This window comes from Trichoplusia ni, chromosome 11 (assembly GCF_003590095.1).
Source record: "Trichoplusia ni isolate ovarian cell line Hi5 chromosome 11, tn1, whole genome shotgun sequence".
Taxonomy (NCBI): domain Eukaryota; kingdom Metazoa; phylum Arthropoda; class Insecta; order Lepidoptera; family Noctuidae; genus Trichoplusia; species Trichoplusia ni.
The window spans coordinates 11812043-11829087 of record NC_039488.1 but is presented as its reverse complement, the minus strand read 5'-3'; the positions used below and the strand labels follow the sequence as shown (position 1 = coordinate 11829087).

At 35.0% G+C, this 17045-nt stretch overlaps 1 protein-coding gene across 3 annotated transcripts in view; it reads right to left on the bottom strand.

The window, feature by feature from the left end:
• Window positions 1-17045, bottom strand: part of LOC113498596 (protein yippee-like CG15309) — a 62214-nt gene that overhangs the window by 32199 nt on the left and 12970 nt on the right. Inside the window, exon 1 of one of the 3 annotated variants that reach the window (XM_026878670.1) lies at window positions 14487-16114. The exons of 1 other annotated variant lie outside the window; for it this stretch is intronic. The gene's annotated coding sequence lies outside the window, so the exon portion shown is untranslated. Of the gene's footprint in view, window positions 1-14486; window positions 16115-17045 lie in introns of those variants that run through there. One more of the 3 variants, XM_026878669.1, reaches the window with a different exon arrangement.

Sequence of the window (17045 nt, the reverse complement as noted above, 5' to 3'; positions counted from 1 at the left end):
AAGTCAGAGACAAGATTTGTCCAACAAAAGACGTCTTTAAGACTCACAGACTCGTCTGGACCAAGCCCTTGACCCAATCTAATATAAACCACCTACGGCTTTCAGACTCTCGACCATCAGTTGGGCAATTTGTTCGATTACGTTAATTCAACATACATTATGTTTTGTAAACAGGTTCTATAAATAATACCTTTGCCTTGATTTGAGTCGATTAAAAAGTGAAAGGACGAAATCAAATGTCTATGGTTTTAATCGATTTCATCCGATAGAAAGTTATTGACATAGAAAATAAATTTGTATAATGTAACTTCAGATTTTGGTATACTAGAGAGCAAAAATAATATTCCAAGCTAAGAACAATAAAGTGTTAAGTAAATCGCAAAATTAATTAAAGTAAATTAATGTTGAAGTGTCAAAGGGTCATTGAACTGTCAGGCAAGACATTGTCTCAGACAATTAAAGAAAAGATGTCCAAATAATTATTTTGATAATAGAACACGAATTGACTTCTTTTATTCAATTGACACTGGCCACTTATTTACACGATACTAATATTGATCCAACTTTTTTTTTCACTGGTTTTTTTGTGTAATTACTGGCTATTAAATTTCAATTAATTTCACATTTAGAAAAAGAACTGAACTTTCACAGATGAGTGGCATTTACCACCTTTGACGCATAAATTAAATTTTAATATTCACGTTTTTTATCATACAAAAAATTCTTAAATTAGTTTGCATTTCGAGCTAAATATAAATAGCTTTTTAAGAGCTCTTTAATCCATTTAATTTTATCAGACAGATGGAACCTTTATATGTATTCTTAAGTTTAGTCATAGAATAAAGAATAGTAGGTACTGCGGTACAGAGAACGTAAAAGTCTGACTGTAAAATTAAAACTAACAACCTTTTAAGGTCTCTGACTTGATTAATGATGTGAAAAAAAATACTTTTTAGAACGGTTTTTAATAAAATAATGTACGGGTTGACACGATGCTTTTTGCGAATGTGTAGTTTATTTACTTGAACTTTGATTTTGAGCTTTTGTTTATAAATCACTGTTATTAGAATCTAGAGCTGGCAGTGGAGTATACACGACCTAGTCTAAATATTTTACGGTTTAAAAATGTTCAGAGTACATTTTTATTTCATTTAATTTTAAGGTCGGGAAATATTACATGAATATTTCTGCCAAACATGTAGTGCACCGTAAATCACTATGAAGTACAATTACGTCACGTTACACAATGATCCATGTGGATGACAGCGTAAGATGGAATTAATAATAAATAATATTTAATTCTTAAAACGTTGAAATTTATTCCGATACATACGTACGATCAAAGTTTATTACGTATCGTAAGGAAGGCTCCGTCCACCCGCCTGGCTAGACCGAGACTGGTCCGACCGGTTCCTTTGTAGGTCTAACTCTTCCGCACTCGTACACAGCACGTGTACAAATAAAACTAATTCAATTATACAATTTACTTCAATTCTTGTATAACATTTTTGTAATAATTGCTCTTGCCTGGCTGGCCAAAAAGGCAAGGACCGCGTTTCATTAAAAAAATTTATTATTATTATATTATTAAAAGAAAACCACGTGGATTAGCTGTATTTTTGTCTGTTCGCGAAAGGCGATTTTAAAATTCAAAATTTATAAAACGAAAAATACGAATATTGACATTTCAGTTTATTCTTTTTCTTGAAATACGAGTATACGACAATTTGACCAAATTACATTATTAATTCTATTATTTAAATGTTTTTGTTAATTAACATCGAAATATAAAAAAAACTATCGGTGAAAATGTTATTGTCTAACGTAAAGGGTATTTCAATTTATTTATTTATTATTATTGCGAGTTATTACGTAATTTAATTGATTGCTGCACTGAGTATTAAAAATAACACAACAGGGTCAACGGGACACAAAATATTCATTGCTTTTGGAACTAAAACTACGTGTTTAAAAGTTGTGCTTTGAAAGCACCCACTCAAGAATACTTACAAAGTGTCTCAAACATTAATGGCGCTATTTTACTCATATTTATTCACTAAAAGGATTTTAAAGGTGAAAAGTCATTGTATCGAAGTTTAACCTAGAAAATAGTAAGCATGCAAATTCTGTGAAAGTAAATAAACGTCACAAAGCAAATAGTTCGCGAGTCAATGACTCCGAGCGATTATGTTTATTTATTAGAATCACAAATAGGCAGGTGGATTCGAAGAGATATGTATTTTATATTTTTATAAGCCCCTTTCTACAAATATTCTGTGATTTGTTTGATATTTAGTAGCTATCACAAAATATAAATATCTTAAATTGGTAGGATCAGAATTGGAATGACGCAGATGATGATATGCTTGACGCAGAACAGAAGTTGTGGTCACCCATCCACATACAAACCTCGGTAGGGGTTGCTTACCTTTGACCTACGGCTTGAATCAAGATACTAACCCGAACAAAAACAAATCTTTACGTCATTAAAAAAAAAAAAGACGAGTAATTTTCTTTTCATCTATATTCAATAGATTCTGATTGGATGTTTTGTCCGTCTATCAATTACATTCAAAACAAATCAATCTCATACACTCCGCAAACAGTTCAATGATTTCAAATACATGGAATAAAGGTGATTGACTCGACTTTGTATTGGGAACGAGCAGTAACGAGAGTATTATAATTTGATGGTTATATCGTAGACTGATTTTTCTAAGACATCTACTATCGCATCAAAGAACTTAATCCTTGTGTCATGGTCGCTTAGTCCAAGTAGTAAATATAATAGTCCTTGTGTCACAAACATTCAAGTTACATGCTATATGACACGTAAACAAGCATTCGTGGGTCACACAAATGCTTGTCGTACGCAGGGATCCAACCCGCGACAAGCCGCTCTCAGCGGGTTTGGTGTGGTGATATCAACTAGCCATGCAGTTAATCTAATCTCAAGTTTTTGAGATTCCTATTTGAGTAATTCACTGATTGCGGTCCTACAACTACCGTTTGAAGTAAGCCTGTTGCAGTTTTGGAAGCGAGATGGCCAGCTACACGATATAACGCGGTGTCTCCCTTCCACGAATGCAACAGTTTTACTTTAAAACGGCGATCTCGGGATCCTTGGACAAATTACAAAGGACTTCTAGTTTACCTGCATATTACTTTTACCTCTTTCATTGTATTACGTAGATAGTTGCTAAGGTGAAGATAGTAACATATCATGCAGCCATGGCATATTCTAAGGAATAACATTGACAAGTTCCTACACATAGATAGATTTCTGCGCTTCTGGAGGGAGTTGGAATGGCTAGACTGACAGCCTCCCAAAGCCGCACGACGCTCATTAGGCCGACTTGGAGTCTACGTGCGGAAAAAGGAGCCTTCATCACCAGTTACCAGTTCCTACACATACATTTAAAAAACCACTTAATATTTTCTCATTATTCTGGAGTCAGTTTCGTCAACATGCCGCCTATCAGCTGTCCATAACTCCATATAACATGACCTTCCAAGGTCGATGTTTGGCGCCAGTTTTGAAACACGCTTGTGGTAACCTTGACAACGCGGCGTTGTCTGCTTTAATGCTTAAATGTTATATAATCATGACATTTAATACTTAATGTATTATTAAGCGATGCTATTAATTCAGTGATTAGTTTTGTTTTACATTTTAGATATTTGTAGTTGGTGTCTTCTTTTTGGGTTTATACGTCAAACAGTGAAATATTTTTAAGTTCGGTGAACGTCAGTGGTTTTGGATTATTTTGTTTGAGTGGTGTTCAGTTAATGATAGTTAAATAATGAGTGAAGGTGTTATCTATTAGAAATAATATATTGGCTTCCTCAATCCATCTTTACACCTACCATTATTAAAACGATTCTATTGGGTATCAAAAATACAGGGCTATGTACCCCTGTTTTTTCTAAACGCAGCTTTCAGAAAATCATAACAATAACTTTATAAGCCGTGCTTTATTTTAAAATGGTGTAGTGTAAAGATCTCAGATACACAAATGTCAACTACATCAGAAGCTAAATGCTTTTCCTTGCCTTTGTTATGATTATTCCCTTATTGGTTCACCTCCTACTCATAACCTTTACGAACTAATTACTCCCGTCATGGAAAGACAACTAGCAAACAAAACTGATGCCTAACTGTACTTTTCAAGCTAATTGAATTGCCTCCATTGAAATACATTAACCTGTAATGTGTGGATAACAACCGAATGTTTTCTATTTCTGGATTATTTTGTCTAGAACACTTAAATCTAGGTCTTTACGATTAATCGGATTGTTTCAGATACACGAAACGTTACTTGTTTGTGAAAAAGCTATGAAACTGGAATTATCGCGGTAGGTTTGCAGTGGAATGATTCCTATAGATGAGGTTGCAAAGGAGGTTGTTCAAAGCCAGGCCAAAAATCTGTTTTAAGTTATAGATATGAACCTTCTTAAGTTAATTAATAATATGTAATTTTTTATATATTACCTATTAATAAACTTAATTTATTGTTCTAAACTATCACTGACGAGCGGTAAAGGAGAAGATTGAAACTAGGATTCCGAAATTTTAATATTTAGTTGCGACTGCGGTGGTGATCAGTTACCCCACAGCCCAACATTGGCAGAGCCTGATCATGTCATTCTCATTTCGTTAATCGACGTTTGACTTAAAAATAGTATTTACAAATTAAAATAAAGAGCTATATGTCTGCACAACTCTGCATGAATGCTTAGCTCTCAGTAGTCAGCCATCATAGTCCCACGCTTGATTCAGCGATCATAAACACTTTTTATACGAACACAGCGGATTCCATTGAAACCGAGATAATACACATAGCTCTTAGGTGTAATGTATGTACACCCCGTCAAGTGCGAGTCGGACTCGAGAGTGAGAGTTCCGTACAAATAGATTGACGAATACCAAAATTGGTCACCTATCAAAAATGTTTGATAATACAAAAAATTGCTTAACCGTTTTTCATTTGTTATTATTTGTTGTTAAAAAAGGCAACATAAATTTAATATATGTATGCGAAAATTCTAACTGTCTCGCTGTCACAGACAGACAGACAGACGGACAGACAGCGGAGCTTTAGTAATAGGGTTCCTTTTTACCCTTCGCTTACGGAACCCCAAAAACTTTCTTCGAAGATAAAATGTTCGTTTATCTTTCGATTCTGATAATACAATTAATGGCTTTACATTAGTATCAGATGATTGATTAAATTAATTGGAAAACATATTAAGTACTATATTATCTAATTGTGATGTCACTGCATTTGACCTGTCAGACCACAAAAGACTATTAATTGTTACAAATATTAAATGATAACGTAATAGTTAAGTGATACGATAATGGTGTGTTATAATTGAAATAAAAAAGTTATTTCATTAAAAGTATGTCCTACAAAGCGTTTATTTTGGGGAAAATTGAAAATTACTAAAAAAAAACTATATAAAGTAATTATATCCTACCGTTTCTTGTGTACAAATATTAACTTACCCTTATATTTATTCAAAATTTCAGAGACTGTCTCAATCAATCTCAATTCGTTAAACATTACAAACATTTACTTGCCACTAAATCAAATCCAGATATTTAAGTGCAAGTCAAAGTAAACTAAAACAGCTTCGCGTATTCGTCGGACGTAGGAACGGAGTTAACAACCTTTGGCAACTCTCAGCCAGGGGTTAACACAGTGTTATACAAAGATTCGGTTTCACGAATCCCAACGGATTTTGAATCGAGTACATTGCTACTCGATTGTATCGATATACGTATACGGGGTGAATGAATTCGAACAAACGCAGCAATCGATTGACGACGTCGGCGGGTCATTGAATCGAATCGCCGGCTCTATGCAAATTAGATGTTTCGAGTAACAAGATCGTGACGGGTTCTGGATCACACACGTTTTTAATAGGCGCTGCGTATTCCTAGCAGCAATGTCGTGATCATTGAGATGGTCTCCGTTGAGAAATACAATAATATCGATCCTTAAGAAACTTTGATAACATATTTTCAAACATCCTTTATTAGATGCCCTACTTAACATTCATTATTTAAAGTCAACAAATCCCATTTTATATGTAAACAATCTTATGAAATAAGAAAATACAAAAAGGGACGAAAGAAAAACCAATTTATTTTTTGCAAGTAATATTAGAATTTCAAATCGGCAGCTCTGAGTACTTCATTACCGAAACTGATACAATCATATTCGAGTGTCCGCAACAACCTCGAAGTACCTCAATAACAACGAAATGTTCGTGTTTGTCACTTTAAAAATAGACGCCATTTTACCAAGTCCCTTAGGCCAGTTTCAAATAAGGTTGTCACTTGTCACAATGAAGACTCAGACAATAAGTGCGTAGAAATTGAATTCGGTACAATTTTCTCCAAGACTTTCTCTATGTACCGAATTTGAAATAAGAATTAAGTTGAAATTAGAATTCAATCAAATTTGGAATCCAATTTAGCCGTTGCTTATTTGGTTTTTTCGCGAGTGTTTTTGGGCGTTTATATAAATTGTTTTTAGAGTTAAACAAAAGAGTTCGTAAGTTAGTACTTACAAACTCTTTACTAGACTAGTGTCTAGTTGCTTAACTAGCAAACGAGTCACTACAATCCAGTTATTGTGCGCAGTAACTCTATTGAAGCTTATGATATCTGCAACTGGCCGGTTAGAGGTAGCGGTAACAAATGTAACAATTGACCAATTGTCAATATTCCTATGGAATGGAACAAGTCCGAGCGGTGTATTCCAGGTTTGTCAACCTTACTTGAGTGGCGGTTAGTGCCCCCGAAATCTTCCAGCCAACGGTCCTTGTATATGAATCACCAGATTTATATTCAACCGTTGAATAAAAATAAACTGGAATTTAAGTTCAATTGGACAAGTAAATTGGTCTTTATTTTTGTGAAAGCTGAAATGCGGTCCAATTTGTGTTTTAATAAACTGCTGCAAACCAAAATAAAACTTTATCAAAATAAACTAAGTAAGATAAGTAATAATAAAATATATGCAAGATTTTTCCTCAATTACGAGTAAAATTAAAAGGTAAACAAAGCGATATTGTGATGACAAGAAAAAAAACGAAAATAACCGGTCGCTTCGTAACAAGCCATTACTTACGTAACTTTGAGAAGAAGATAAAAAAAATGAAATAATAACTATAATAATAGTGTTACTTGCAGACAGACTGTTGTCATAGTTGCATACAATCTTCATCGTTGTTTGACAGTTATAAGAAAACAAACAGTAGATCAACTTCAGACGATACATAAATGACCTAATATAAAGGTAATATCTTCGTGAACAGGGAAACAGAGCACTCCGATATCCGACGACTTTAATACCACCAACATTTGGCCTCATAGAGGTCCGTTGAGTATCGGTGACAAGGCTAAGCAAATTCGATAACAAACAAACGAAGAACGATAATTTTGTTTCATACCTAGGACGAGTCCATCCAATGATCCTCCTCACCAAGCCTATATGTGCAATGAATACCCTCTAAAATCGCCCAGTCATCTTCGGTTAAGTCCCATAAGTGAATAAGTACACACATGGTAATCATAAGAATACATAATGTTTTGTTTAATATTAGACACAGTTACGTAATACGTATCAAGTTCGTGCCAAGCCGTCCGACAACAAGAGATACTTGTGTACTGTATTAAAAATAAAAACATGCGAACAAACATGATAATCAGTCAAAATAGAGGAAAATTATTTGATATTTCTTATTACATCAATGTCGTGTTAGAACTTCGTAAATAAAGGAACATTGAATTCGAGAATAATGATATTACAAAACAAACGGGATACATTACATCAAAATATATGAGACAGCTGAATCACGGAGCAAGAGATTTGTCTTTGATATCATAATGATTACGACGCTAATCTGACAGTACAGACAACGCTATGCCAAGCGATGGAAAGTCATAACCTACGGCACAACAAAGACTATTTCTAGTAAAGTGCAATACTAATTTACGTATTGCGAGTTTGTATAGCTGGCTGTGTACTCAAGCCGATACCTAGCCTAGCTAAGTGGGATTTCGCAATTTACAAATTGCTACGAGCCGAGGTCTGGATTGCACTGGGACGCAAATGATATCAAGCGAAGTAAATTACTGTGCAGGGAAGACTGATCTACAAATAAGAAGGATAGACGTTCGCGAGACGGGAGCCTCGTAAAACGAACAAGAAAACACTAACGGCAAGAAAAAGAAGCAAAGTCTCGAAGAAAACTGTAAACAAGCTGTATTTAGTTTGTAAATTCTTTCGCAGCTGACGTTAAAACAAAGACAGTCTAGAACACTTAAAAGAAAAAGAGTATAAAAGTTGAATGAAACTTAGAACCAGATCCTATAAGACTACTCGACAAGGATAAACAAATGGACATGCAGAATTAAATAACAGGTAAAAAGAGGAACATAATACGTACAATAAACTAAGAGCAGAGCAGCAAAAAGGTTTTAAAAGAAACAAAGCGAGCATTAATAAGTATGTGTAGAGCAGGCGAGCCCAAGGACTGGCTGATATTATTACACAAGTTTGCCGCCGGTCTAGACAGACAGGACACAATGGCCAGACATTTGAAATCACCAAACGAAGCGTCCGTATCGTTTTACTCTGGAAACTAAGAAGTCAATACCCACATGGGGGAAGAAATTTTATTGAAAATTGTTCAGACAGTTTCTGTTATATTTTAACTCGACGGTATAGAAAATAAAGATCGCAATTTCGTTGCAGACGGGGGAAAGGGAGATGCAGTTTCAAGTTTAATGCACGCACGTCTAGACGGGAGAGCGCAGAGAATTTATTGTAACTATATTATGTAACTACCCCCTCTACACCCAGACCGTCTGCTCATATAACATGAGAATATAGTATTAGTAGTATTCATAGTAATTTTTCTTTTTTCACGTAAACAAAAAAATGAATGCTCCGCGTGACGTCACTTATGATGATGAGGTTTCTAGCAACCACCAACATACATTTCATGATCTTAAGTGCTTCAAATTTTCCTTACCTACTTCCTAACGAGGTGATAAAAAAATATTGATATTTTTTGGAAATCTGTCAGACGGACACAACAGATTATTTTATATTATTAAATTTAGTCAAATCCCCATTTAGAACGAAATTGGCTTTCATATGAAATATGAACGTTATTTTGAACCGTTGCTTTAAAGAGTGTTGTTTACCAAACTCATAATGTTCTCCGAAATTTTTGTTAATCTACAAATTCACGAGAACCTAACGATTCATTCTATGAGAACAATGAAAATAAATCGCGCTGTTTACATGCAAGTTCCAGTAATAACTGAGGCAACAGAATAAGTCCTGCCGTTTTAGACTCGCGGAGTTTTTAATGACAGCGCGAACGAAATGAGTGGATGCTAACGAGATATAAATACAATTCTTTGTTTTAACTTCGGTATAACACTGAATATTTCTTCGTATTAATCATGTTATTTTGAATATTAAATGCTGCAGTAGAGGAGTGCGCTTACGACAAAGGGTTTTAGTATTTCAAGTCATGTAAATATTTGCCTTAAACTCGTTGGATGGGAGCCAAATCGAGACGAATTGTACCTTACAATAACTTCATTTGGACGAATTTACCCTTGGAGAGGTGCAACGGTGTCTGTACCCGTTACAGTAACGAAGGACCGGTCGACAACCGATTTCACTTTAATGATGAGAATTTTTAAAATAAATTAAGATCAATGTTGAGACAATTGGGCGATAACATTTTATAATCTAAAGCTGGGAAACAGTAAATTGAACTTGAAGAAAAATTGCAAACCAATTTTTTCATACCAAGATATATTATATGAGAATAATAAAGGAAGCCCCATTCTTATAAGAGATGCATCTGTCCTTGTGGAAAGAAATCCAAGCTCCTATTAGTCTTGCACTTTAGTATCAAACGGAGCAGATAGCAACAATCGCAACGCATCAACGGTTTTGAGTGTCAAAGACGATGTCGTAATTGCGTTATAGAATGATGTCGAGCGTCACAAACCGCAGCAAAAAATCACCGTAACCCTTTGATCGTAACGTTATTATCTGGTTATGACTTCCTTATTGTATCGACAAATGTTTACATAACATGGGATAATGACATATCATTAAGTCAGCCTTGATTAAGGGCCACTGAATTGATAAAACGTGTTGGTATCAAAGATTATTCGTGGTTGAAACCGTTTGAAGACTGTATGATGGTCTTGACAAACTAAAGTAATACATGAAAATATAATGCACGGTTAGTACTGTGTCGCGATTTCGATCCCCGCGTATGACAAGCGTTTGTGAGATCCTTGTATGCTTGTCCCGAGTCTGGGTGTTTTTGTGCATGCACCTTGAATGTTTGTAAAACGACACAAGGATTAAATTCCTTGCTCTGGGAATTATTTTTTTCAAATAACAAGTTAACAGGAGCTTCAAACGTCACGTGAATACTTAACAAGTGTTTCAAATCAATTGTTTATGATTAAACAGTTATATTCAGCATTTTGACAGTTTCAGCGGCCCTGTATACGTCTATGTCGAATTTCTTTGTTTCTGCTATAATTCCTATCTCCAAGGTCATCGCCACTGGATGCAGTTTATTAAAGTTTGTTGCAAGTTTCAGATCTATTATGGTTTGTCTGTGGTTTCATGTTGGCAATGAAGGCTATCATGATATTCGTGTAGTCTGTAATACTAGGTAATACGTCTGGTCTTATTTTTAGTAATGCTGGTTTTTTGAACTCCTTTGAATGCCAAGGCAATTAATGTTATTAACTTTTCTAGAAATTGTTTGATAAAGGCTTGCAATTGCGCTTACCACGATTGATGCGGCATAATTGTCTGGAAAGGGTTATTGTTACATAATGTCTATAAATTCAATCGCAATATTGTCAAAAATCTAACACCGATTTTTTTTTTAATTTACGGGATTCTTGTAGTCCTCACCTCGGTTTTTAGTATTTAAGCTTACTCATACCAATTGCCCCTTACATATTAAGTTTCTTGTACCTATTGCTTCATCGAGTAACTCGGACATAACATATCTAATGTATCCATAGGAGGGCATACAACATCCAAGTTCCAGTGTGGATCCACCTCAAACCCTCAAACTACGTAGGTATTTGGGTCTTGTATTTTGGTCTACACCCGTAGACCAAATGTAGTAGTAAACCAGACATGCCAAGATCTTTTGTGTTATTTTATGGGCCTACGAATGCATCGACGGCTTTGACCGAATCCGATTTATTTCCAGCTCGGTCGTCTAACTTTTTAGTTCGTTTTGCTATTAACGGTAAGTCTCTTTGGGTTTGGTAAATGTTGTCAATCGTTGAGTAGTGTTACTTTTGTTTAATACGATTGCATTGGCACAATATTTGTACGATGAGTTTTAGCTGAAGTTGCAGGCAGTTAAATAAAGATATGATTTATTTTACACTGGACTTAAAGATACAGAGATCACTTTCAAATTTAAGGTAAATAAGCGTTAAAAATCAGAAGCGTTAGCTTGCAGGCAGATGAAAACCAAAACATGGCCAGTCCTAAGAATAACGAAACAAAACAAACCAAAGAGTATACTTAACAAAGTCCCAGTGATTCACAAACGTTGTGTAAATCACCTGCAAATTTATAAAGACGTTGCAAGAATCCATTGTTGCGCGAAGTGCAGTTAATTACAAAAGATCGGTATATTACAAAGACGTACACTCCTGCTTATCGTTCCTAATAACGGATTAGTATAATGGACCTTATTGCCCTAAGATAAGGTCGCTGTCAAAGTCCAAGTGTCGAAATTTTTGGGAAGACGTGTACGATGTTTGGATTTGAGCCAAATTTAAGTAACAAACAGGAACTTTCTCTTCAATATATCACAACTCCGTTGACCTGACTTCGGTTCACACTCCCAAATGGTTCTCGACGGTTTTAATGGATCTTTTGTAATCGATGGCGGTGCATAACACTGTGGCAATAAAAGCTAAGTTTGTATCTGTCTAAATCTGGTTTGATCCGGATCTCTTCATAAATAGAATACATTGTCTTTTCTCCTTTGTTTTGAGTCACAGGCAGATATATTCCATTATTGTTTTCTATTGGGTGCAGATAAAGAACCCTTTGCATATTCCAGTACTAGGTTCGTTGTGGGGTTTTAAAAAGTTTAATTTTCGTTTGTTTTCTTTTCATTTTTTTTGGGAAATGTTTCTTCCGCGTCAATTTAAAGCAGGAAATATTAAGGGAGTCCAGATATGAGATGTTTCGTAGCTAATTCTTAGTAAGATGGATTGGCTTGTTACGAGAAACTATTTTTTGCTCGATGTCGATAGTCATTTAGAGCCTATTGTTGCTATTTCGAAGTACAGGGGAACCATCTTAACCACACCACATCTTAAAGAAATATTTTTACAGTCGTGGAAGCCTGATTACTACACAATGTCCACTGCTTAAATATAACTTTAAGAGGTGTCCTGGGGATAGATGTTGTCCGTGAACTGTCATTATTATAAAAAAAATACTGTCATCATCATCTTCGTGTATGGCAACCAAGTTCATTTAGCTTTTCAACAATTAATTTAAACTAGAAGACTGACACCAATAATGTTTCCAAGTACACAATTATAATCCTTTCACCTTAATTGGATTTCACGACATCGTTAACTGAATATTTGCTAGTTTTCCATCACTTTTGTAACGTAAACACTTTTGGTACTGCGCAGTTTAGCTATGACCTGTAAATAACTTTTTGTATATTCACAGTAAGAATGACAATGACAGCTGACAGAGTGTACATGATAATTTTTCAATAATATTTTATATATTCCTTTCAAAGAGTTTAAGAGGCTTTGGCTTATGGCTCAACGAATGGATCTGTTAATAAACTGTAATTTAATTAGTACTATAAATTATTTAGTGTTTCTTTAAAAAAAGCGTTACTTTCGATCTTTCAATAATTATTCAGTGGTCATAATAAATTTAAACAGGTAGGTGGCAGAAAATGTGTGTTTATTTCGAATTAGCTATGAATTTAACACTTGTGAATATTTCTACGTATCTACCTAATCGACAACCTCAATTTTTATTTATTTATAACTTTAAACTCTATTTCGCTAAAACATTTATAAATAAAAACGGTACCTAAGTATGTTTGTTTACGAATATTTAAATTCGCAATCAACTTTCACTACATTAATTTTATCTGAGGCGTGCACAAACTTTTACGAGAGGTCAACAGACTAGACAGAGAAAAAGCACCTCTACTGTTTCAAATGACAAACTTTACTTAAGCATTCAATATTATATAGAAGTTGGTATCTATAGAAACAGTTTATGAATGAGTATTAAACAAAAGAATAACAAAACAATAGATTTATTCATTGAAAAATGCAAAGATGTGTAAAAGCCATAAAAGTATTCAAACATGAAAGAAAATACAATATTATTATTGTATGCAGGAATTACCTGAGAATGGTTTTGACACCTTTCTAAGGCCATTTACGTTAGAAAAACATTTACGACGTCGTTCAAATAGTCTTAAAACTAAAGCGAGCGAGCTTTTAAATCAGAAATACTTGCTTCGCTTATCAACGACAGTTGCATTATACATGGGTATGTAATAGTACCTATACATGTTTGTATGTATTATAATTATTGTAAGCAAGTTCACGACATATAAAGTTATGCGATAAAATTATAAATAAACAAAGAAAGACATTACTTTTATAGCCCCGTATTGATACTACACACCGACACACACCGCGTGTTGTTAAATATTCTACAAAATAAACGTGTTGACAAAATTGTTTCGTACGAATTTCAATGTTTGTATACGACTAACGGTTGACCGCAAAAATTGAATCATCGTGTCACTAGGACTGTTAAATTGTATGTGAGATAGTACGTACGGTGCAATATATTTACCGTTAGCCAACGAGACGACTTACCAGGCCACCAGACGACCATAAGAGGTACCGCTATGAGCCTTCTACGGCGACCGACCAAATTATAACTGTACCTAAACGCAAGACGCAACAGACGCGACTCGGTGCAACTTGCAGGTATTGGTGGACTCTGTGAGGTGTAGACAGTGGTCCTTGTGCATCTCATTCGCGGTGAAATCGTGCGGACATTTAATGACCATGTCGATATCACTTTCGAATCCTCGTCCTGGCACACCGCGATCATCAACCCAGTGTGTGAATGTTAACTATGTGTATGTGTTATGTGTACAAGTTGTACAACTATAGTGTACCTTTGTTGTTTGTATAAAAGACGACGTTATGAGCAATGCACACATTTGCATTCAAAGACATCGATACACGATGAGTTCACTGATATTATACATTTTCCACGGTCGCGATATAATATTATATTATAGATTACGATCTCCCTTTGAAGTGCCAGTCCTCGACTGCCGAGTATTACGTACATGTCCAAGAAAAATAAAAGAAAACGAATTACCTTCTGGCACAGTAGCGAATGCGTAATTTTAGATGTAGAAAAAATCTTCCTCGTAAACGCTGACAGATCAGAGCTCCACAGAACAACACTTCACAATATTATTGCGCAGAAGAGGAAAAAAATATTCAAAATAACTGCACTAAATTTAGCCGATATACGCGATAACACGATAGCTCTAAACAAAGTGTGAGAGTCGACGCGGCGCACGTCTGTCGCGCGCGACGTCCGAACGCGAATAGCACAGCTTGTTGAGTTGAGCACTCGGCTTGTCAACAAACAAAGAGGGCTCGGTCGCGAGCGTTCTGCGCAGGCGCAACGACGCCACACGCACACAATACAACGCGTGTGAATGAACACGTAAACATTGAGTAGGTGACGAGGTTTCTTTCAAAATACTTATTTAGCTGTAAATTTCATGACCTTCATTACTCATTGAAACTATTTAAGCAGAAACTTTTGTAGTTGAACATTTTTCGTTAGAAAGTAATCAGTTGGAATCGAGGCGGTCAAGTGCTAACACGAGCGCGTATCAAAACAATAACATGGTCCTTATCGGCGTGCGTTATCGACAGCTGTGTAACAAATTACATGAGAAGTCTAGACTGTTCGACAGCTGACAGACAATTAAGCGGCTTACCAAGTTTAGTATTTAAAAGTCAGTGGTGATCGTGAAAGGTCATGTCGTGTTCTAATGTCCGACACGCGATACGTAAATAACTAGCCATGAACCTAAAGATGTGCGTATGAAAGAAATTCTGTCCAATTGCGGGGGCGGCTTGGGTTTACGCTAATAGAAAACTCTTAACAGGAAAAAACAAACTACGAAATTATTTGTTTAGAAAATTTTTGCACGACATCTGGATATCGGGAAATAAGGACACGTTTTATGAAATTCTGCAAACCCTGATCTTGATACATAGAAATCATGAAAGACCAAGAAGTATCTTATTATTCTCCGTCCCGTTATGATGAATACCAAGTGAATGCTCGCAAAATGTTATACAAGAGATCTTTGAAAGATTGTTGAGATAACATTGAAATAATTTACACAATCCGCCGGCATCTAAATCCCTGGTTTACCGCTATTGGCAATGTTAAATGAACAAGTCAACGACACGTGTAAACGGTACAATTATTTTGGTTCTACTCTATTAAGAACAATCGTATCTAATATTTTGCACGGAATTTAAAGTTCAGTGCTCTGTTACTTATTATTCTAATTTCAATAGTGACTCAAAGGACCAAAATTTGTCGTGAACCCGGATCGAAGGACCATTTCCATCAAGATTTCGGATTTTAACTTTTGAGTATTTCTATTTCAATTTTCCGATGTCAATAAAGTTGAGTGATTAATTTTCGATTATTTGATCAGCCATTCACTGTGGAGGTGACGTAAATTGCGAAACGAATGTTGATCACGAGTCGGTGACTGCTCGCGTCACAGAAATCATTCTTGTGATAAGATTTACACAGATTTTGACTTTGTTTTCGCACTGGTATAGCTTAAGGTGCCCTTTCTTAACACTTCCTAATTTTAGTCCAAATAATGACCATTGAACATTGGTATTTTAAATTGTTTACTGATTCATTTAATAATATGTGAACTGTTTACACATAATTATTAACATTAAACATGAAAATGGAAAGAGTCGTTCATGTACTTTAAATTTATTTTTGGAAACAGAATATGCACATTGCCTTATGATAGTCAATAAAAATATGTTACACGTAATAATAAATTAAAATAATACATACATATTTTAATTTAAAGTACTCATGAGGAATGAATACATGAAACGACCTTAAGAACGGCCGACGCCCTGCATTTATAAAATCGATTTAATTTCAATGAAGTATCGATTCAAAAGTTATTACAGCCAATCGATTCTCGTTTGAAGGCAAAGTGCAAAGTTTATTAGAAGCACAAATGATAAATAGCGACAGAGTTCTTTCGTAGCAGAGTGGTAGAAGTTTACACATGTTTAGAGATATGGATTAAGTAAGCCTAGTTCGAATTTATACATCAATCAAATAAGATAGGATTGACAAAAGATACAGCATTGAAACCGAAATTCCTTCAGAAACTTTATACGGAAATCGTTAAAATGTATAGTTTGTGTATTTTGACATTACGGGGCCGTGATCATTTTAAAAAAGATTGCAGTTTGAAATAAAATGGAAAATGATCGTCATTTCACTTCTTTTCCTCATAGAAATAATGAAAGGAATTTCAATTCTGTAAATTGAAAATATAGCATGAAACATTTCTCGTCTCATTTTATTTATATAGTCCAAACATACTAGCAAGCTTAGCTTCGAGGCAGGCTTATTCTGGTCTACTAATTCCTCGGTCTTCTTGTTCCAAACACGCTTGACGGCCCGTAATAATCGAACCCAGATCATAACTCCTACTAAGCAATGCGTAAAGTAGGACTTTAGCTATCGAGAAAGCGAGATACCACTATGATTATAGTGCGTTGTCTCGCTGTCACAACGTTAATAGTCAAACTTTAAGAGTTCGTGGTATTAGCATTGAGTTCTATAATTTTTAGTTTACAG